The sequence below is a fragment of the Rhinopithecus roxellana genome, chromosome 17, assembly GCF_007565055.1.
Source record: "Rhinopithecus roxellana isolate Shanxi Qingling chromosome 17, ASM756505v1, whole genome shotgun sequence".
Classification (NCBI taxonomy): domain Eukaryota; kingdom Metazoa; phylum Chordata; class Mammalia; order Primates; family Cercopithecidae; genus Rhinopithecus; species Rhinopithecus roxellana.
This window is the reverse complement of record NC_044565.1, coordinates 114036399-114058510: the sequence shown is the minus strand read 5'-3', so window position 1 is coordinate 114058510 and position 22112 is coordinate 114036399. Positions and strand designations below refer to the sequence as shown.

The following is a 22112-nucleotide window of genomic DNA, read 5'->3' as shown; positions in this document are numbered from 1 at the left end:
AGAGACTAATTTATTCTATCTTTTTTAATCCTTCAGAATTAATTTGAAACATTTACTAAAGAAGATAGAAACATTTTAGACACAGCCAATTTCCAGAATCACTCTTGAGACAAATCTCCGGTAAACAAATAAAACAGAAAAAGGAACTCCGTGTGATGTGAGTGGGTTTATGTGTCTGTAAGGCATATTATATATTTATAAATATGCCTGAATACATGTATTTTTCGTCAAAGGTTGTGACTTCCTACTGTCATTGATGTTTATTTTGTAATTGAAGAAAGAAAAATGTGGCATTCAACTTTCTTCTTTCTCCACCATCTTCTTCACTTCATTCTCTTTCCTTTCTTGACACATTTTATTTTACTTATTCTGGTTTGTGCCTTACATGTAGTCTGTCTTCATTAGATGAAGAATAGGAGGAAAGCCTTTGGAACCACAGAGATAAAAGTCTGAAATTCCAGCTCTTCCACTACACTGTAGGTGGACTGAGAAAAATTAGTTAAATCCTCTGAAAGTCAAGGGTAAATTGGAGACAATGAGAGTTTTCTCAGAACTACTGCATAGCAGGCACTACTAAACAATAAGTAATAAATGTAAGCATGTCTTCCCACCTAATGCTTGTGGGATAGCGATCATTAGAAGCATCCATTTGCAGATTATCAAGTTATGGCTTTTATTGTCTTTTTTTTTTTTTTTTTGGTCAAGATCTGTACTCACAGTAGCATTACTTTATTTCCTTCCATTTGTATCATCTGCCTCTCTATAGTTTCTATTTTTGCTCAGTCTCTCAAAATTTCAAATGCACTAGTTAAAAAAAATTAAAGCACGTTAATTAAGAATCATCCCAACTACCATCAGTTTCTCCTTGAAAAATCATAATAGACAGTATTAAAGTAATTAATTAAAGTAATTTGCCTTTAGGTTTTTGTTATTCTCAAAACTTAATTTTGAATCTTCGTCTCATATTAGCTGTATGATTTGTGCATAATTTTGGAGTTATTAAAATAACTGCTATTTGAATTTCATAAAAACATTAAACTATGTGTATGAAGAGCTAGACCATCACGTCAAAATAAACTCCATCTGTGGGGCTATAAAAATCTAGGTTATACAATCTTTAGCTACGGAACACAGTGAATTATGAGTTGTGGCAAGGATGATAATTGCTCTGGATGTTTTATAGTAATATCTCCAATGCTAATATATAATTAAGATACATTTTGTTGAATTAGTGTGAAACAAATGATCATGTGTGTGCCTATTTGAAATGGAGGGGATGGTGGCCACTAAGACCCTACTGTCAATTTCATCCTACTAAGATTTCTCTCATGACATGTGATGCCCCTAAGAAAATTCTCCTGGCCTCTTCATTCTTATTGTATAAAATATAAATTCTACTAGGTTTCTAAATCATTTAAGCTTATATTTTCCATACTATTGTATCTTGAGGAGCAGATCTACCTTTCCAGTAGAAACAGTAGAAACCTCAAAAATAACATCTGTTTTTTGTTTGTTTATTTTCTGAGATGGAGTCTCGCTCTGTTGCCCAGGCTGTAGTGCAATGGCATGATCTTGGCTCACCCCAACCTCTGCCTCCCGGGTTCAAGCAATTCTTCTGCCTCGGCATCCAGAGTAGCCAAGATTACAGGCACCCGCCATCATGCCTGGCTAATTTTTGTATTTTTATAGAGACAGGTTTCACCATGTTGGCCAGGCTGGTCTTGAACTCCTGACCTCAGTTGATCTGCCCGCCTTGGCCTCTCAAAGTGCTGGGATTACAGGCGTGAGCCACTGCACCCAAACAAAATTAACTTCTAAGCTCAGTTCATTTATCCCTACCTCAAAGTTTCCTAGCTCTTATGTCCTCACACTTGGTTACAAGTGTCTGTCCAGCATCCAAAACCTATCCAGGCATCCTAAAACAGAAAACTGAAAGATATTTTTTAAAACTCTACTTATTCATTCTCAGAACTCATTGAGCCACCAAGTTAATGTATATTTGAGTTTTTCTAAATCTCTCTCAACACCAGCTCATCTCCATTTTCTTGCTTTATTTTAGGATCTTACTATCATTTATCCAGCCCATTTTAAGTCATTTTCTCACAGTTAAAAATTCATCCTGTACATGTCTGCCCAAAATATCTTGTAAAAATGGAAATCACATCTTGTAGTTCATATTCACTATATACTCCCAAATATGGCATGGGTTGCCTTTCAAAATCAGGGCCTTGCTAACCTTTTCTGTATCTCATTCTGCCACATTGCCAGAAAGTTTTCCTTTCTGACAAACTAAACTTCTTGAAGTCCCTCACATTTCCATGGGGTCTCACCATTCTGTTTTCCAATGGCCTGAAATACATTTTCTCACTTGATCATATAGAAAGTATCCACACATCTATTAATACAAGGCACAATCACTGCCCCTTTTGGAACTGTGTATCCTATTTTCCTCATATAGTTTTATTTCCAGGCATCTAAGTATGATAGCTCTCGTCATCCTGAATCACAATAGTCTCTGCATGTTCTGAGTTACAGACACTGATCCATTTATCAAAATAAGCAGTAAATGTTCCTCGTGCAAATTAGAGAATGGGGGAGCATGTACTTCATTCACCACTTGTCTCTGTGCTGCCCCCAACATGTGATATTCACTTTTTACACTTATTTCTTAAAAGCCTTGCTTTATACATTTTTCCTTCCTCAACATGCTCTTTTGTTTTCACATTGCAATATTTTAAATATATTACCAATTTAATTTTTATAATGTCAGTGTAATATAAACATTTCATCTGATATAATGGTTAAAGCAAACAAGACTCAGAATTAATGATTGCCAAAGCCTAACATCTAAAAAATTAGAAGACACAGGAGAGGAAACCGAGACTGATGTTACAAGGCTACAATTAATATTAATCTTTTTTTACATATTATGGTACAGTTTCATTGAACTTATGCTTCTTCTGAAAAAATATTATAATCTCTCCCTCTTTGATATTTGCCTGAATAATCCCGGCTTAAATGATCTGCTTCACCTATGGTATCCTATGTCAACCATTCTGTGAACCACAGAGAACTAGATCACATGGTAGACGATATAATCTTCTATTGATTCGGGTTGTCATTCTCAGACTCGTAATCTGACTCTTCATTTGTGAAATGGAGATAAAAACAGAAATCTCATATCATAAATTTACCAAAGATAAGGGTTAGTAACATATTATATATCAATTCTTATTATTTCCTTTTGTATAACCTCAACTTGTTTTTTTGTTTGTTTATTTATTTTTAATAGAGACAGGATCTCTATGGAGTGCAGTGGCCCAATCACAGCTCACTACAGTCTCCACCTACTGGGCTCCAGTCATCCTCCCACCTCAGCTTCCTGAGTAGCTGGGACTACAGGAGTGTGTCACCACCCCCAGCTGATTTTTCTGTGTTTTTTGTAGAGACAGAGTTTTACCGTGTTGCCTAGGCTGGTTTCAAAATCCTGGGCTCAAGCCATCAGCCTGCTTTGGCCTCCCAAAGTGCTGGGATTACAGGTCTGAGCCATCGCACCCAGCCAACCTCAACTAATTTTAAGTTTTGTAATATCAAAGATGGTCTCTTTATTTTTTGTATACTGCATGGCCCATTGCATGATATAAGCACATAGTAATTGATAGGCATTTATCTTTTTTCTTGCTTATAATGATTTATAATACAGTATGAGGATTTTTACTATTTTCTTATATTATCATCTAGATATATTTTTCTTGTATTGCTTTATTAGGATATGAAAATCTTCTTTTGTTGTTGTTTTATTATGAATCAATGCATTAAGATAAGAAAAAACATATATGAGCCATAAAAATTGGATAGGGAAAACGTAAACCAAAATATTATTTAAAAAAATGACTATCTTTCATGACACACATCTCCTACAAATTCATATGCAATTCTATTACAGCTACAGATTATTCAGATACTTGCTTAAAAGTAAGATAGATATTGAAATCAACATTTACTACAAAGAATTAGATATAAATCACTGTGTTGTTGCCATCCATTAAAAAGAATATACTATTTGTATATAGCACCCAAATAAAGATACAGTGAAATATGTCAACTTATGTGGATGGATAGATAGATAGACAGACAGACAGATAGATTTGAATGGGAATATTTAACTAAAATAATTTGTGAAGTACACTTGTAGCTCTAGCTTTCAGACCCAAATCTCTAGAAGTATCTTCTACTTGTCTGTATTACACATATACATCCAATAATTCAGCCAATATTTTTAGCTGTAAATGCTCCAGAATTTGACCATATTTTGCCATCTCCACCACAACTCCTTTCACATCACAATCATCTGTCACCTGGGTGACTCTAGTAACCTCCTCCCTGGGTTTCCTGCTTCCACTCTGGTCCTCTGATATGTTGCATACAGCAGGGTGTCCCTGTGAAGCATGTGAGATCAGGTCCTTCTACCTTTTAAAATTATCTGATGGCTTACATGTTTTTCAGTGTGAAAAGCTAAGTTCCTTAGAAGTTCCTACCTAATTGTTTCCACACCAGTCTTCTGATTTCCCCTCATACCATTCTCCCTGTCACAGACATGGCTCTGGGTAAACTGATGACCTTGCTTTTCCTGGAACTAGCCAAGGGAACTTGCTCTTCCCCTTCATGGATCACTATTCCCCCACATGTCAAAATGACTTATTCCCTCACTACCTCTAAGCATTTGCTTCTGTCACCCAATTAAGGTAGACATGCCTTCCCTGACTTGCATGTATGGCATAGAAATCCTACCCTTTTGCAGGATTCCTGATTTTTTTCATTAATTTTTTCTTTTTGTTCAATTTTTATAATACCTATCTTAACCCTTTTGGAAATGCAGGCTCCATGAGGGTAAAACATTTGGCTATTTGGTTCAATGTGTTATTCTAGCATTTGAAATATGGCCTGCCATCTACAAGACATTTAGTTAATATTAAATAAGTGAGGGTTAAAATGATTGGAAAAATTTAAAAGACAGAATTCAAGCCAAGATAATAATAGCAACAAATATAATGAAGTAAATTTAGATATTTTATTCCATCAAGTTATCTTACAAATCAAGTAAGATTGGCTCTTAAGAGAGAAAATTTCAAAATTAGAAATACGAGTTATATATAAACATTTGAAAAAAGCTCACCTCACTAGATATTAAAGATGTGAAATTTCACTGTCTAACAATAAAAATAAACAGTTTAATAAATTGCAAGTTACAGGAGCATGTTGAGAAACATAATTTTGCATGCTGCTTTTATGAGAAAAGATTGGCATTAACAGTTTTGGAAAAGTAGTATAACAATATTGATCAAAGTTACAATTTGTAAACTATTTGAAGCAACAATTCTTCTCTTCAGCAATTCATCCCTAGAAAATAATTAAACAATTGACAAAAAAGTTAATGAAAATGTATATGGAAGATATGTGTTATATTCATGAGGACTCTTCATGACAGCATTGTACTATACTAAAAAAGAAACTAATTGCCATCAACACATTTATTAATTAAAATGGTGTATATACATGCAGTGCTATGTTACATAGTAAATTAGTGACTGATAAGTCTTTTATATTTATCAATATAAAATATTCCGGTGTTATATGTTGAGGTAAATAAGCAATTACAAATGAATTTAATAATTTAACATCACCTTGTTTATAAAACTATCACTGAATCTCAATCTCTATCAGGAGAAAGAAAAAAAGAGTTTCTGAAAGGAAAATGTATAGCTATCTCATAATGATGTAAATACAATTATGTAAGGTGCTTTTTCTAAATTTTTGTTCATAGGTATATTTTCTAAAGATTTCAGGCAAAGTAATAATCAAATGAGAGTAGGTCTACTTGTCTTACAGCGAGACAGAAATGAGAATTTATAAAGTGCCCAGATCATACCAGGCATTGTGGTAAATATCTTCCTATACCTACTACCTGGTGATATTTTTCCCATTTTACCGACAAGCAGTTTATAACAAACATACAGATATAGATGGCATTAGAATTTTGTTCCAGAATTGATTCATTTATAGTCTCAGGTGGATAATTTATGGTCGAATCAAAGGTGTTCAAATACCATTTGTTTACCTGCATTAATATTGTGGTTAAATATTATCATGTTAGCATGTGTGGTAAACTTCATGAATCATTAGCAAATTTTCAATCCCCTGCTTCCTTCACGTGCCTGAAAAGAGTGTATTTCCTGCTCCTTGATGCAAGGCCATGTGACAGACTTTGCCAATGAAAGGTAGACAGAAGTGAAGGTGTACCAGTTCTTAGCAGAGGCTTGCACCTGTAGTTCTGAGATCTGTCCTCTCCCGTAGAAAGATCATGCCTCGGGTAGATGTTGCATCTTAAACCTAAGTAAAAAATCATTTACCACCTCAGACTAAAACATCTAGATAGCTAGTTGTCAGAAGATTAGCCAGACATCTTTATGATTATCAAGGATATTCACAAAGGTCTCATCATCTGTCTCAGTCTACAAGAGTTCATCAAAATTTCTCAAGTCTTCACTGAGCCTTTGTGTTACTCATGTATAGCTTTCAGAGCTGCCAACATATCTGACTGAAACCATTTCTGGAGAACAATGGACTTCCCCCTTTGCCTGTTTAAAGCTCATCTAAGGTCTTTCCACTGGCAAACTCAAATTTGGCAGGGGATTCTGGGAAATGTACCTCCTGGTTTTCACTCCACAATGAAGAGGCCAATGTATAAAAGAGTAGTAACAGTGACCAGGTGACAAGACACTGACAGGGCATCATTTTCTAAAACAATGTAACCTAGTTTATACATTTTTAAACATTGAGTGAAGCATTTTAAAGAGGGTATGGAGTATCCTTGGTTCTAACAGTAAATGAACAAATGACTTTGGGTAAGTTACTACACCTGTTGAAGAAGATAGCACTTAATACCCTTGCTGATACTGTAGATTCCACCATTGAAGGGTTAAACAATTAAAGAATATATATTCACAACAATTAAGGTAAATAAATCTGTGTATCTGGTATTTAATCTGCTCAACGTATGTAGTTTTGGGTAGAGATTGTTGTTTAGTTTATATTATGCTCCTGTGAGACTGAATTTATTTATTTTTCTCAATTGCTTTGTGTACTAATTGGCTTAGGTAGAAAGAGCGCTTTATATTTGAGTCTAACAAACGCATGTTGCTAGATTTCACTGCATTTGGCCATAATCCCGTTCTTGAATGCCTTTGGCTCCTTAGAGGCACACTTTCATCTGGGCTAATTATAAGTGTTTGTCAGTCTCATAGACAAACTCCTTTATACTTCTGCCGCACTGAATTACTATGCACAGTATGTCTCATGCCATAAGCCAGTACCCATAGTATTTTCTGCACCTTAGGTCTGTGTCTACACTAAATATGACACTCACATCAGAATAACTGAATGCTTTTTATTCTGGGGATGTGTAAATAAATATATAGCAGAAATAGTCACAGAATTTAAAACTATAACACAATCTATGAGAAAATTAATTATCGGGAAATGTAACTGGAAACTGTTTCATGGTCACAAGAGCATTCTAGGTTCATGGACTCTAACTGATGCTGTGGAATGAAATTTGCCTGCTGGAAAACTAAGTAAGGAATTATGCTACAGATGATAAATAAACAAGAAAATATCCGTAGCATTAATACATGAAGCTCTCAGATGTAACCTGATTTTAGATAAGTTCTGACATTTAGCCATGTTGCTGAATTAAAGTGCACCATCGAGTTTCTAAATTTTGTAAAGGAAGAGGATCTCCATTGGACTGTCTAACAGAGATGGGAAAGCCTGTTTTTCTCAAGCTGTTTACATAGATGCAATTGTCAAAAGCCCAAAGATGAGTTGTTTAGATGAGGTTGGTGGTGATAAATAATCAGAATGTTAAATGCATGGCAATTACCTTGACCAATAAGTCATGAATGATTTTATTCATAAAATATTAAATTGAAAGAAAGGAGTGCAAAAACTGAAGGGTGTTAATGGGGACCTGCACACCCTACAGTTAGGGTAATGATATATCCTTGTTGTCTGAGGATATGGCCATTTGACGTTGATTGTCCTGGCATAATTATTAATAGCATAGCTTTCATTCTCAAAATTGTCACAATTTGGATGACATATTGTGAATTTGGAAGCTATAGTGCAGTTTTTCAACTTATTAGAGGTTCATCAACTTATACAGCTACTAGAGAGTCTTGCCTTTGGGCTGTATCTACAACCTTTAGAGTTGAAGAAAGACATGGTTGATAAAAGGATTTGGACTTTATAATATCTGTAGAACTACATGCATATAATACCTGTGCAATACCTGTAGAACTACATGCCTTGTCTTTAAGATAAAATTAGGCAATGAGAAGTTGCTTATGTGATAACCTTCTTTGGTAAGATCTATTATTTTCACAAACTTTCAAGTATTTACATGTATCTTGGGCACATTACAAGGTGCTGTAGACAGAAAAGATTCAAAAATCGTATTAGTGTAGCAAGATAGATTTGAAAATTAACAAAACTTTATAGTCAATGTTGTAATAGGAATGTACTTGAATAAACATAAATCATGAGAGAAAATAAGAATGGTTTCTCATGCTGGAAACGTGAGGTAAGCCGTGAGCAGTCAAATAACTTAGATGGACATTACTTTAACAAAGAGCACAAATCCAAGCGGAAACAACAGAGAATATTTCCAAAAAGTGAGGACAATTTGGTCAAATAACAATGGTATAACAGAATATGGAAATATCTTACATTCCAACCAAGACTACTGCCTAATTTGTAGGATTAGTAGAAAATAAATATGCAGGATCCTTTCTTTCAAAAATTATTTAAAATGTATGATGGCAATAATAGAGTATTAAGTGAAACGTGGGCCCTTCTAATCTTGGGAACCTAAGTGGCTGCAGAGGTCACATGCTCAGAAGCTGGCCCTATTCAATTATAGGAAGAGGGTATCCCAGTAAAACATAACAAATTATTGTATGAATATTACTAGGGCACTAACCAGTATAGCTAACTTTTGATAATCACAGCTTGGTAGATATAATTTCTTAAGTTTATAAATGTCATATCAATTGACGGAACATCCATAGTTCCTGGTCCAGGAAGAAAAAGATGATACTACCCTACCTGTGAGCTAGGGACACTTCCTTAGAATGTTGATCAGATTCATTCTTTAAACCATATTAGTTCTAAAAGAATAAGAATTACAACTGAGACTTATATTGTTAGCAATTTTTAGCCCAGATGAAGATACTTTTATTTCCTTAATTGCATTTATGACTCCAAATTTGTGATAGTGGCTTCAGATTTGAGGGCACCGATAGACATGGAAATCTCTGACTGAACCTGACTCTCAGACTGAGATGCTGTGATTTAAATTCTGACAATCGCATCAGTTTGTCCTAGTTAGAGTCAGTTGTCAGAGAAGTATCCCGACAATATAGTTTTGATCATTATTCTGCTAAGGAGGATGAATGTGATATCCTGGCAGATAAGTCTCTCCCATGGCATATTTGGCTTCCTGTTATATAGGATTGCAGGAATTCTTCCAACATTTTTTGAGAAAACAAATACAGCAGAACCTTCTGCATGTACAACTTCCACTAATGTATACCCTGAATGCTTGTTTAGTTTTTAAAAAGGGAAAGAAAAAAAGGAGTATTCATGAATCTACTATAGGTACTCTCCCATAAAATTTATTCTGCTATATCACGGAATTCCTAAGATAAATATAAAGTCACTGTTAGTCTCTTCATTTGAGGAATATGAAAACTTAGATTTCAAAAGGCTAGGTAATTTTCCCAAAAACACAGAGCTCGTGATTGATGTGTTTATGATTTGAATTCAGGCACGTATGAGTTCAAAAAGCCATGCCTTTCACACAAGGCCTCAACGTACAGCAACATCTGGGAGGTACAGATTCCCCTTGACCTTCATATAAATGAATTATAACAATAGGAATTTCTTTCAACTAGAATGGCTTGAGCCCAAGTTTTGCAAGATTTGTAGTAGCAATGAAAGTTGATGAGCTGGGAGTTAATACAATGGATTTGAAATGATGCAAGTCTGAGAGTAGCTGAAGGAAGAGGTTTACATGATCTCATTCCAGAAAAAAAGTAGTTATTCACAATAAAATAAATTTAAATGCTAGCATGAGTTAATAAAAGAAAGGAGAGGATACAATGGTTTTCTGTCCAATAATGTGTTTCCTATCAGACAGAACACATGAAGTTACTCCACTGGCAATCCAAATTAAGTTCTATTGATAGAATTTTTCTCACTTGGTGAATATTTACAACTAGATACAGGTAAGTAAGCTTTAATGTTAGCTTCCTGAATATTAATAAATACTCTGATATAAATGAAACATCACATAAGTAACAACCCTTCCAGAATGATCTCCATGCTATTATATTTTCTGGGATGCCAGTTCAACAAGTTGTGTGCTTCAATTTCCTATGGTCTGAAATTGGTTTAAACAACTTCTAGTTCTACTTTCTGTCTTGAGATCCCACCAGTCTGTACTATGTTGGGTTGCTCCACGGTTTCTGAACATTTGTTGTCCTAATCTACCTCTTTCCCCTAAAGTTCAAAATAAATCCAGTACCATATCTTACCATCCCTGAAAAATTGACATGTTGGAATCAGCAGATGCTACTAAGTCTAGGGCCATTCACTTGCATTCTAGACATAATCTAGGACACACACAGAGCCCCTGCCTGATCAAGTTGCCCATGGGTCTGATATTCTTCATGTGCTAAATATTATTCCTTAATAAGGCTAAAACTGAATCTATATTTTAAACTTGTATTTTATTGTGGTAAGAATACTTAGCATGAGATCTACCCTCTTTATAAATTTTTAATTGTACAATACAGTATTTTTAACTATAGGAACAACATTGTATATCAGATCTTCAAAATTTATTTTTCTTGCACAATGATTATTTTATCCCCTTGATTTAGCACCTCCCCACTCCCCGCTCCCCTTAGGCTCTTGTGACCACCATTCCACTTTTTGATTGACTATTTGACTATTTTTAATACCTCAGACAAGGGATATCATGTATTTGTTCTTCCATGACTGGCTTTTTTTCTTAACATACTATCTACTAGATTTTACTGGTTTTTCCTTTCCATATTTAGTGCTTCCTCTAGGAGCTCTTGTAAGGCAGGCCTGGTGGTGACAAAATCTCTCAGCATTTGCTTGTCTATAAAGAATAATATCTACTAGGTTCATCTATGTTATCACAAGTAGTAAAATTATGTTATTACTATTATTGTTATTATTATTATTATTTGAGATGGAATCTCACTCTGTTGCCCAGGCTGGAGTGCAATGGTACAATCTCGGCTCACTGCAATCTATGCCTCCAGGGTTCAAGCAATTCTCCTACTCAGCCTCCTGAGTAGCTGGGATTACAGGCACATGCCACCATGCTTGGCTAATTTTTGTATTTTTAGTAGAGATGAGGTTTCACCATGTTGATCATGCTGGTCTCGAGCTCCCGACCTCATGATCCGCCCACCTTGGTCTCCCATAGTGCTGGGATTACAAGCGTGAGCCACTGTGCCTGGCCAGAAATCTATTATTTTTTAAGGCAAATATTCTCTGAAATTTCATAGATTGCTTTTTTTCAGTCTGTGATTGTTTTCTTTGCTATGCAAAAACATTTTAGTTTAATGTAGTTCTATTTGTCTATTTTTGCTTGTGTTGTTTGGGCCTGTGGTATCATACCCATAAAATTCAACACCATGTCATAAACTCTTTCCCTATGTTTCCTTTTAGGAGTCATACATTTCAGGTCTTAAATTTAAGTCATTAATCCATGTCAAGTTGATTTTTATGTATAGTGTAAGATACAGTCAAATTTAATTATTCTGTATGTGGATATCCAGTTTTCCCAACACCATTTCTTGAAGGAAACTATCCTTTCCCCATTGTGTGTTCTTGGCTCCCTTGCCACAACCCAATTGATGATATATGCGTTGATTTATTTTTGGGTTCTCTGTTCTGTTTCACTGGTCTGTATGTCTGTCTTTATATCAGTACCATACTGTTTTAATTATTGTAGCCTTGTGATATATTTTACAATTAGAAAGTTTTGTTTTTCTTTCTCAATTTTGCTTCAGCTATTTGAGGTCTTTTGTGATTTAATGTAAATTTTAGTACATTTTTCTATTTCTGGAAAAAATGCAATTGGGATTTTGATAGGGATTGCATTGAAATTGTAGATCACTTTTGATAGTATAAACATTTTAGCAATATTAAGTATTTCAAATGTTGAACATGAGATATCTATTTATGTGTGCCTTTTTTTATTTCTTTCATCATTGTTTACAGTTTTCAGTGTACAAGTTTCCCACCTTCTTTTAGTTAATTTCTTTTTATAGACTTTATTATTAAATTACATTTTTTCATAAGTAACTTTTCATTTATTTTTTAATTAGTTTTTTTTTTTTTTTTTTTTTTTTGAGATGTAGTCTTCCTCTGACACCCAGGCTGGAGTGCAGTAGTGCAATCACAGCTCACTGCAACCTTTGTCTCCCAGGCTCAAGTGATCCTCTTGCCTCAGCCCCCGAAGTACCTAGGACTACAGGCATGCACCACCACACCACACTGATTTTTGTATTTTTTTGTAGAGAAAAATAATAAAAATTTTTGTTCAGGCTGTTCTCAAGCCATCCATCCACCTCAGCCTTCCAAACTGCTGAGATTACAGGCATTGTCCCTGGCCTTTTTAGATATTTCATAAAACTTAGTCCATTTGAAATAAAGCTTTTAAAAGTAATAGATAGCAATTTTTAAAGTGATCCATATATATTATAGAAGGCTTGGAAAATTGAAACAATTATAATAAACAAAAATATTATTTACAATAAAATCTACTACCCATATAAAACCTGTGTTAAAATTCTGGTTATATAATGCTAGTCATGACATAAGCATAAACTTGTATCCTACCTTTTTGCTATTATTTTCCAAATCTCTGAACTATATTTGAATGATGAGACAGGAGATCTATAAGCATTATGTAATTATTCCGTAATAGTTTATTGCATAAGTGGTGAACATTATATTTAATATTTGACTGTTGGGAAAACTTTAGGTGTTTTACTCTCATAAACATTTTTGCTTACTGGAGATGTCATTGATACAGCAATTGAAACTGCCTTGTGAGTATAATTTTTTGATACAAGCATGCTGCATGGCACAAATGTTTCACTGACTGACTCTACATTCTTCCTTGTGAACTCTTCCAATCTTCCATTTGATATGTTGCTATCCCCATATTTTTCTTATCTAAATGTGTAACACAGAGTTTCACAGTGTCCCCAGTTTACTGACACCCAGAAAATACGTTTTTCCTAAATTTAATATTTCTATTTCTGAAAACATGTTGAAAAATTATATAGTCATTGACACAAAATGCTGTGTCATCCTAGTTTTACAAATGCCATGATACATGTCTGTTAAAATTAAGAATGGGATTGATTTGAGGAGTCGATGAGTATTGGCATTGTTTTACAAAGTCTTTTTCTTCCATGGCTAGTTTTTCTTTATTTTTCACATTTTTTTCCTATGACAGAGTCTAATGCATAATTTTTATTCTTTTTAAGGCATATTCCATTGCATTAAAAGATATTTCCTTTTCAGATGCAGGTATTTTCATAATATCAGCAGAGAATAGAATAAGCTCATTCTTTCCGCATTTTGTGTTGTTTACTTTAATCAAAACTGGCTTCTTCTGACAGTTTTGTTATCATACAGATTAAATATCTTCTAAAAATAATCACAGGAAAGGCAAGTTCTCTGAAATTTCCTCAGGCTGTACATTTAACCTTCTTAATAGCAACATTTTATTTTGGTGATTTCTTTAAGCACTTGCCTATCTCAGTTTTGAGGTGTCCAGATGATAAAATAAGCCTTAATTTAAGTGAACCAACATTTCTGGTTTCTTCCTTTGAATTACTGAATACTTTTTTATAAGATCAATGTGTCAAAGCAATTCCTTTCATTGCCATATTGCTGAGAAAACAAAAAATCAACATGAGAATAGACCACATAAACATATTCATGAAAAATATTGAACAAATCCATATTTATAAGACATTGCACTGGTCTTTATAAGAAATGCCATCTTTACTTCAAAGCTTTTATGAGATATTTTAAAAGAAAAAGTTATAATACATTCTGTTTAGAATTTGGAGTTATTATTTCTAGGAGTGAGAACTTTTCCATACCCTTACAGAGTAGGTTGCATTTGATAGACTTGAAACTGAGGCAAGATTGTCTTTTTAAAAAAGCAATTGGTGGTTTCATCACTGTGAAGGAAAATTAAATAATTCCATTAGAAAGAAATTATGTAAGCATATGCAGAGATGGAAAAATATATGGCACATTTAGTAAATGTAATCAACCCAAACTTCTTCAAACAAAATAAATGAAGTAAAATAAGTCTTTAATATGATACTGAGTTGAAATAATAGTCATGGGACCTAGTCCAAGATTTAGTTATTAGTCGATATATTGATTGATTGATTTAACAAAAAATATTTGAAGGCTATGCACTTATATGTCAAAGGGGTAATATAAAATGGGAATATGTATACAGTTCATATGAGTTATCTAATTTGTTTATTGGGAGCACTTTTTTATCTGTTTTATTGGGGTACAATTTACATACACTAAAATTAATTTACAGTTCAATGAATTTGGGGAATTTTATACAGTATGCAACCACCACAGCAATCATGATAAATAATATTTCCATCGACCCTCATAATTTTACTCCTGTCTTTTTATAATATATTCTATATCCCAATTTAATCTCCTTGGAACCTCTGGTCTATTTTCTATCACTATAGTTTTGCCTTTTCAAAAATTCTGTTTCTAAATGAACTTACACAGCCTTCATTCTTTCATTTCAGTCTTCTTTCATTTGTTATAATGTTTGGAAAACTTTAAAAATGTTGCTAGTGTATCATCAGTTTGTAACTTTTTCATTGCTGAGTAATATCCCATTGTATGGATATGCTTTAATACATTTATCTATTCATAAGTTTAATACATTTATCTATTCACAAGTCTATGGACATTCAAATTTTCTGGATATTATGAGTAAAGCTGCTATGACCATTTGAGTACAGTTTTTTGTATGACTCATGCATTTTTACATACTGGGCCATATTCTCAGTGTATATTTAAAATTTGTAAGAATTAAACATCTTAAGCAGAAAAACTACTAAGAAAACCACACCTAGTCACATTATAGTAAAACTTCTGCAAAGCTGCAAAACAGAGAGAAAAATCTTAAAAGCATCCAGAAACAGAAAAATAAAAAGAACATGACAGGCAGATACAGAAAAAGAAGCCAAAAGTCAATGAAGTGGCATATTCAAATGCTTGAAAGAAAATAATGTACCAGCCAAGAATTTTAAAACCAAAGAAAATGCCTTTAAAAAAAAAGTTTAACCAATGACATTTACACACCAAAGTAGAATTTACAGATCAAAGTAGAATATATTGATAGGAAACTTACACTAGTGCATTTTGTTCTCCAGAAGGAAAAAAAAAATGGTCCCCCTCAAAAATTAGTGATAGAAGAAATAAGAGGCCTTAAAAGACTAAATATATGAGTAATTTGAATGCATGATGATGACAAAACAATAATACCAGTACTTGTTATTTTAAAGTATATTCAGAATTTAAGCCCATAACTAGTGCATCATATAAGTCACAGGTCAGGTGATAAACAGAGTTAAAGAGCTCACAGGATCTTCAGGAGGAAACATTCAGAACTTCTAATAGTTGTTGACATTTTGAAGATTCAATTTATAATTTTAATCATTAAAAAAATGTATCAAGTGAAAGAAGAAAAAATGGCATAATAGCCGGGCGCGGTGGCTCAAGCCTGTAAGTAATCCCAGCACTTTGGGAGGCCGAGACGGGCAGATCACAAGGTCAGGAGATCGAGACCATCCTGGCTAACCCAGTGAAACCCCGTCTCTACTAAAAAATACAAAAAACTAGCCGGGCGAGGTGGCGGGCACTTGTAGTCCCAGCTACTTGGGAGGCTGAGGCAGGAGAATGGCATAAACCCGGGAGGCGGAGCTTGCAGTGAGCTGAGATCCGGCCACTGCACTCCAGCCTGGGCGACATAGTGAGACTCTGTCTCAAAAAAGAAAAAAGAAAAAATGGCATAATAAAACATCAATAGAAACTATGACAACAAAAGAGAGCAAATGGAACATAGTATATGTGACATGGTTTGACTGTGTCCCCACCCAAATCTCATCTTGAATTGTAATTCCCATAATTCCCACATGTGAGAGAAAACCAGTGGGAGATAATTAGGTCATGGGGGTGGTTTCCCACATACTGTTCTCATGGTGGTGAATAAGTCTCATGAAATCTTATGATTTTATAAGGGATTTCTCCTTTTACTTGGTTCTCATTTTTTCTTGCTTCTCTGCCACCATGCAAGATGTGACTTTGCTCCTTTTTTGCCTTCAATCATGATTGTGAATCCTCCCCAGCCATGTGGAACTGTGAGTCCATTAAACCTCTTTCCTTTAGAAAGTACCCTGTCTCAGGTATGTCTTTATTAGAAGTATGAGAAAAGACTATTAAAATATGTGTGAGAAATGTTAAAAAGAGAAAAGTAATATAGTAGACTTAAATTCATTTTTATTAGTAATAATTTAATTAAATGTAAATATACCTAATGGTCCAATCAAAATACAAGATTTGTTTTAAATAATTGACAGAAAAAAAGATTGAAAAATTATGACCAAAAAAGCTAGAGTAGTTATAATAGTATCAGATAAATTAGAGTTTTATGGCAAAATATTGCTAGGAATAAAAAGGAATATTTCATATTTATAGAAGGTTTAGGGGGCCAGGCATGGTGGCTCATGCCTATAATCCCAGCACTTTGGGAGGTAGAGGCAGGAAAATCGCTTGAGTCTAGGAATTGTAGAACAGCCTGGGCAACATGGCAAAACCTCATCTCTATCAAAAACACAAAAATTAGCTGGGCGTGGTGACTGAAATTACATGCTTGTGATTTCAGCTACTGGGGGCACTGAGGCAGGAGGGTTGTTTGAGCCTGGGAGCCTGCTTGAGATCGAGGCTGCAGTGAACTATGACTGTGCCACTGCATTCCAGCCTGGGTGACAGAGCAAGATGCTATCTCAAAAAAAGAAAAAAAAAAAGAAGGTTTAACTCATGAAGAAGAGTTTTTAAAGTTATAAATTTGTAATGACATAGATTCTAAACATATAAAGAACTAAAGACAGACAATCAGAGTGGAAAATATTAATAATCTCAGTAATTGATACAACAACAAAAATGGACAGGACCCAACATCCATCACTAGACTTCATTTAAGGTACATGCCAATCAACCATGGAAAAATTGTCTGAATTTTAAGTACAACTCAGTGACTTCCAATGTACTGATGTTATACTGTCTGTTCTTGGAACACAGAGGAATTTAGGTAGTTAGAAATTTAAGATAAGTAGTTAAATAGAATATCACACAAAATTGAAAATTCATACAGATACTTCTAAAATCCATGGGTCAGAAAAAGGAATTACAAACTAATTCCATTTTGTGGAAAAATGTATTGCCACAAAGATGGGGTCAGAAAGAATTACAATTATCCATTTCATGATGCTACAAAAAGAACAACAAATTCAATCCAAAGAAAGTAGAAAGTTGGTAATAACAGACAGCACAACAAAAGAACAAAAGAATATACATATGAATATGTTATAGATAGATGATAGATGATAGATAGATAGATCTATATACTGATGGTGTGTGTATATGCACCTGAATAAAGTGAAAATTGATTTTAAAAAATAACTAATAAAAGAGACGAAAATGAAGTAAAACTAGTTTAAAAAGGAGTAGGGGAAGATATACAAGAAAAACTCTAATACCATGAAGAAAATAGAAACATTTTTAGAAATACCTATCTTACAAAAAGAAAAACAAGAGGAAATATATCTGAAAAGACCTATATTTATTAAATAAATGGAATTCAAACTTATTTTTTTAAAAAGAAAATGTCAGATCTATATGGCTTCCTTAGCTATTTCTCTCAAATATTCCAGGTAGAAATAATGCCACTTTTTATATATTATGAGGCTAAAATAAATTGGATATCCAAATTTAACAACAATATTAAAGAAATAAAATTGTAATCCAGCATTACTATTGAGGAGAGAAGTAAAAAACACTAAAGCATGATTCTAAATAATATATAAAATAAGAAATGTGTGACAATGAAATCAGGTTTATTCCTGGAATGCCAGTTTAGTTTAAATTTGAAAATACATTAGTATACTTTACTAACCTCATAAAATATAGAATTAAAAAATTATACATCTCAGATGATGCCACAAAAATACTTATTAAATATTAGCATAAAATTTTGACAAGAACTTTTAGCAAAATAGCGTCAAAGGAAAATTGCTCATGTGGATAAGGCCATACAGAAAGATCTGCCGACACTGGGGATTGGGCAAGTAGTGAGTGAAAGATGGGCACTGGGGTGCTGGAACCTTTGATTTCTTTCCAGGTTCTGGTGAAATGTGTTAATTTTGGATATTTTGTTGAGTACTGAACTTGTAATTAGAGCATTTTTCTGTGTTATTCTTCAATAAAAGCTGAAAATCAAAGCTTCCAATGATTCCGTGTTGCACTCAGAGCGCAACTGCCAATGCCCTTCACTGGGCCCAACTGTGTCAGCTCCACACTGCACGTGACACATAATTGGTAAATGAAACAAATGGCCTAGAGCCCCATCGAGTGTTCTAAATTTGATCAAATTTAAATTTTATTCAGTTAATATCAACACTGATATTTGTAACCAAAATTGTGTTTTAATAAGAGATGGCTTTATCTTGTTGACTTGGCTGTTGCTAGAGAAATAGAGAAATAGCCAGGTCTTTGCTTTACTGCTAAAGAAATCAAACTATTTAACAGCTACGTAATATCGTAATATTGGGCATATCACTGCATATATTTAAGCTCAAGTTCTTCACCACTGAAATAACGGAAGGCACTGAAGGAAACACATGCCATCTTTAATTTTTAATGATGATTTCTTTTGATCAAGCATTAAATTTGAATATTTAGTAAATAAAAACATCACTTTATCACTTTACCTCCGAATATCAGAGACTATGAAGATACTGCTACCACCAAGCACACTCTGACACTGCATGACCACATACTCTTTGATGAGGTACATCCAGTGGCTTAGATAAACCCTGATGATATATCTGTTATTTGTGAGGCTTGGGGGTGGGAGGGAGGCAGCCCTGCTAACATTCCTTTTCCCTAGAGGTTCTGGTCTAAAGTAGGCCCAAGCTGAGAGGGGAGAATGATTTGTCAATCTTCAAGTTTTGATTACTACATGAGTTGGAACATTCTTATTTGTAAATTGAGACTCTAGGGCTTTTTATTACTTACTAAGAGAAGAGAAGTCATAAACTGCCTAATTTTTTTCTGCAGTTTTATCTGAAGAGATGAAATCTCTTCCACTAAATAGAGTTTGAGGAATGATGAGTTTTAAAAATTCATTTTTGTTTAATGAGGTGTTCTTGTGCGATATCAGAGCTATGTCAGTAATATAGATATTTTAAACAATGAATAATTAGATTTTTAGTTTGAGAAACTACTGGAATATTGAGTTATATTAGAAGAGATTAGTTATATATATTTGGTCATTCTTTAACTATAGACAGCATCCCTGATACTGAATTGAGTTCTTGTTGTTAAATTTAAGAAAAGCTTTTATTAATAGATTTCTTACAGGGTAGTGAAGAGGCTAAAGAAGTGTCTTAAATTACACAATATTAAAGGAAAGGTAAAGAAATTGGGGTAGTTATCTTGGTAAAAGGAACATGAAGTTGTAGGAGGTGTAGATGCTATATGTGGAAGAGGTATTTAAATTTCTCATTGAAGCCTCATATAGCAGAATGAGAAACATTGTTCCAAAGAAAGGCAAATTTCAGTTTAATATTAGGAAAACACCCATCATGTATTTAGAAATAGCACAAAATGTTATAGGTTACCTGAGTCATTCTCTGCTTCTATGAGTTCTGTCATTATATGTCATTACAATATCATTTTCAACCTAAAAATGTGAGATTCTAGACAGCAGGTTAGACATGATTCATTTAGGGGAAAATATTCCTTTTCTTGAATGCAAAATCAGAGTTTTCAGAGCATAGAAAAAAAGAAAATTAATTTCTGAAGGAAGAAATTAGGTGTGAAGAAAGATAAATGTAAATGAATGTTGTATTTTGAGTCATTAATGATGAATCTGGTATTGTTGAATATACAGTGTTTTCATAGATTGAATGTTCTATAAGAGTCGAAGACTTACCTGTCTAGTTTCTTCCCATACTCCAGAAGCATAGAACCATGTCTTGCAGTGTTTCCAACCACCATTTTAGAGCTACATAGTGTTAGAGCTCCTTCTGAAATAAACATTCAGAGTCTGCCAGAGTCTCATGGGTGAGTAGATTCTCTCATTTGTGTTTCCAAATAAAGTAGTGTGTTTTCATTAATCTATCCTCCACTCTATAGTTTTATTTACCTCCTTCTTGAGACCAAATCCTATTTCCCTTGAAAAAAGAAACTCTGAAGTATTATTTCCTTTCTATGTTTGATAATCTATCTCTCCTTCATCTCCTAATTTGGAGAGAAGATATAAGCTGTTTTCATACTTGTGGAGAAGTTAGTGAGGTACTCTTTAGCACAGAGGATATCTTACAGGATTTGTTCACATATGCAAGATAGTTTTTCTTCTTTAGTTGAAGTCTGGGAAATGAGTAATTATTCTTAGTTTGTCATTCTTGAGACCCTCTTAAATCTCACATTACAAACAAGAGACTCAGCTTTATTTAGAAGACTGGCTGAACGAAGGCAGAAGAGTGCACTGACTCAATTTTAGAATAATCTTTACCAGCGACATGTGTAGCTGAAAGGTTTTCTCATATGACCTCTGTGGGACCCAAAATTAAGTTCCATAGGTTTTTCTTAATCCAAATTTTATGCACACTAAAATTAGATTTCAAATATTTAATTAGAGATCTGTGGTTGTTTTTCTGTAAAGTAAAATTTTGCACATATATACAAAATGACCAAAGCTCCCTAAAAATTGTGTAAGGTTGCACTACATACACACACACACACACACACACACACACACACACACACACACACATATATATCTGTTTACATATTGTGAATATATAATCTCTATGTACTTTACACATACTACAAAATGTATATGTGCATATATATATATAATTGTCACCTATGAGTTCAGTACAGATTAGATTCAAAAGAAGACAAACCTCAAGTAATCTTAAATACAGTTATTTTGAAATCCACAGAGTTAATTATACATTACTAGAAGACCTTACTGTGAAGATTCTAATTTTTCTTGCTGCTTAATAGTAATTAGCACATCTTATCATGAATTACAGACAAACTGTTTACGCATATTTTCTATTCATTCTTGTTGTCAAATGGTCCAAATGACTACTTGGAAATATGTGGAGACACTAGAATGATACTAATGCAGCCTGTGTATATTTGACTGCCTCTGACCTTGAGATACTTACAGATTTGAATAAAAATATGAGATTTAAATCATAGGGTGACTCCAAGTAGGTAGTTGTTTCTTTTTTAATTTTTCTCATTCAACAATCAACATTGTTTAGTACAAATAATATACATTACTGGATATTCAGAAATGTAAGTTATATTTTCAGTTCTGACAATATTCGGGAGCTTTAAATAATTAACTGAATCTTCTTAGATTTCCCCTTCTTTATCTTTAAAAGAAGAGGTTACCTTAGAAAACCGTTTTCAAAAGTTATTTTATGAAAGTCCTGTGGAGGTCACTGATGAGAGGATTATCCGAACTGGGAGATGGAGATCTATCTACTTATAACCCAGGGTTGTCCTCTTCTACTTATTTTGTATACAAGATATTTAAAAATTCGATTTGATGAAGCATTATTTTTGGTACAAATATTATTTAA

General features: G+C 33.7%; 1 long non-coding RNA gene across 1 annotated transcript in view; it reads left to right on the top strand.

Annotated features, from left to right (window-relative positions):
• LOC115894352 overlaps positions 1–157 on the top strand; it is a 60530-nt gene extending 60373 nt beyond the window's left edge. The window contains exon 4 of the long non-coding RNA XR_004054460.1: positions 37–157. This is a non-coding gene — a long non-coding RNA (uncharacterized LOC115894352). The remainder of the gene's footprint in view (positions 1–36) is intronic.
• Positions 158–22112: the final 21955 nt, after the last annotated feature.